Source organism: Camelus bactrianus, chromosome 1 (assembly GCF_048773025.1).
Source record: "Camelus bactrianus isolate YW-2024 breed Bactrian camel chromosome 1, ASM4877302v1, whole genome shotgun sequence".
Classification (NCBI taxonomy): Eukaryota; Metazoa; Chordata; class Mammalia; order Artiodactyla; family Camelidae; genus Camelus; species Camelus bactrianus.
The window spans coordinates 97,471,384-97,473,986 of NC_133539.1; the positions used below are offsets into that span (position 1 = coordinate 97,471,384).

Consider the following 2,603-nt stretch of genomic DNA (forward strand, 5'->3'; position numbering starts at 1 on the left):
CCAGATGCATAAGCTGTGCTCGTACCCACGTATAAGTATGCATATTGGACAGAGCTGCTGTGGTAGGACATGTGGGGAGCAGACGTTAGGGGATTCATGCTCTCCTACGTGAGCTCACTAGAGAATGATTAGGGCAGTGAGTTTTTGTTTTTTATTGACAAATAGTTGATTTACAATGTTGTGTTGCTTTCTGGAATGCAGCATAGTGATTCAGGCATACATATATATATTGTTTTTCATTATAGGTAATTGTAAGATATTAAACATGGTTCCCTGTGCTATACAGTAGGGCCTTGTTGTTTATCTATTAGAGTAGTGAGTTTTAACCATAGCATAGGCTGTTATGCTTAACCACTGCTGGAAAGCATGGATCACAACAGGGTAGGAGAAATTACTGGTCTGGAACATCCCACCCTAGAAACAAAAGAAAAATAGACACCATGGTCCCCAGAAGACTCATGGCCGGTATCCTCATATAACTAGTCTAACTACCCCAACTCAGCTTGACCAGGCTTCGTTACCTGCACATTTAATCCAGTTCTAAGAATCTTTTAGGGCATCCCCCAAACTTGGAGAGTCATGTACTAGCCCAGTATGGATCTAGTCCTGGTCACCTTCCAATAACAGAAAACTATTTTAATTCTAGTGAAGATGTGGAAAAAGTGAGGGGAAAAAAAAAAAAAAAACAATTCGTCATGGATAACTGTCCAAACCTTAGTTTCCATTGTCTGGTTATACCCGCAGCTGTCTGTGGGTTTTGAGGCAATTTACAGCTGAAAGAAACAGGACTCTACATTTCTTCCTTTGGGGTTTGAATGATGGCTTTTTCCATGGTATTATGGTCACAGTTCTATACATGAGTTATGGCAGCTTTAAATTATAGCCACAATATTATGGGGAAAAGGATAAATCTCTCACTGCCTTCTTTTATCTCCGAAGCAGTTGGGAAATGGGGAGGAGGCCACTTACCCAAAAGGGATAAAATGATGTTGGGGGATGTGTCTGTGTCAGAAAAGGCAGCTGGCAGCAGGCTTTGCTGAAATGCTCTCAAATGCTCTCATGTTATTATACAAATCTGTCTTTCCCAGATGCAAGAGGAAGGACAAAGCAAAAGAGGATGAGTGAGGAGAATGAGAACTGGGCAAACCCACTAAAAATCTGCTCATTCCACTGAGGTCTCTGGTGGTAAGTGCTCAAACACTGCTCTTCAAAGACTCAAGGATACTCTTCCCAAAGCAAGTTTCTTATTTTTTTAAAGGTTGTTTCCCATAATCCCTTAAATGCGTTTCTCACTATCTCACATGCCTGAGTGCAGTAATGGGATGATTTCCATCCTGTTAGCTGTGTAAACTCATATAAGTTAATTTAACCTCATTAAGCTCAGTTTTGTCATCTGCAAAATGGACATAATGACACCTATAGTCTCAGTGTTACTAGAGTAGCTAAAAGATGTTCACACCTTCCTTTCTCTCACCCTTCTTCCAGACTCTTGTCAATTCTGCATCCCACATGTCTCTGAGATGGATTCTTTCTTCTCCATCGTCTTGCTGACACCTGATCTCTCTCCTGACCCCTGGCAGAACCCTCTGACAGGTTTCCCTAGCTTGGATAGTAGAGGAATCTCCAGAATGCACACTGAACCTCCTCTACCTGAAGCCCTTTGCTTGTTCCCATTGACTAGAATGTAAGGTCTAAACTCCAGAGCAGAACACCCAAGTCTTTGAGATGGTAGGCAAGAGGTGTGGTCTTTGAGAGAGGACCAAAAGCTATTTGTTAATTGGAATGATACAAAGAAGATTAGCATGCCCCTGTGTGAGGATGACACCCAAACTCGTGAGGAGTTCCATATTTTGGGGGGAGGGATAAAATGGGAATTCAGGATTTGCAGATACTAACTACTGTGTATAAAATAAACAACAAGTGCAGGGAACTATAGTCAATATCTTATAACAGCCTATAATGAAAAATAATAGGAAAAGGAATATACATGCATACATACATACATACATACATACATACATACATACATACATATGTATAACTGAATCACTGTGCTCTACACCAGAAACTAACACAACTTTGGTAATTGACTACACTTCAATTAAAAAAAAATTTCTTTTTTAAAAAAGCTATTTATTAGATGGCAGGATTGAAAATCCAAAAGATTCTTGCAACTGTGTGGTCAAATGATCAGTGGCCAAAGTCGAAGTTTTTGGGTTGCAGTTTTTGTGTGGATTTGTCTTTGGGCCACATAGCTTTGTCCTGAAGACCTTTAGCAGCCAATGTTGCTTTCTGAACAAATATATTCCCTTGCATTCTTTCCCTGGCTTAAGAATTTGTCTGCTAATTATAATTTAAGTGGAAAAAAAAAGGAAAAAACGAGGCAAGCAGTATTCCCTGGCTTTGATTTAAAAATTCCAAGGAATTCTTGTCCTGGGGAGAGTCAGAGGTACTCTGGAAACTAAGAGAGCCAGCTTGGTGAGTGACAGGTCTCACGTAGCAGTGTGGCACACTGATGACACTTCTGGGTTCAAACAGCCCCACTCTGCACGTGTTCCCTCCATGCTGTTACCAGGGTTTCAATCTCAGTATTTTAAGGAAGA

At 40.6% G+C, this 2,603-nt stretch overlaps 1 non-coding gene across 1 annotated transcript; it reads left to right on the forward strand.

The window, feature by feature from the left end:
• The first annotated feature begins 1,746 nt into the window (after nt 1-1,746).
• LOC123612949 (U6 spliceosomal RNA) lies at nt 1,747-1,853 on the forward strand. The gene has a single exon (XR_006720253.1). It is a non-coding gene; the product is annotated as a U6 spliceosomal RNA (small nuclear RNA).
• The last annotated feature ends 750 nt before the right edge of the window (nt 1,854-2,603 follow it).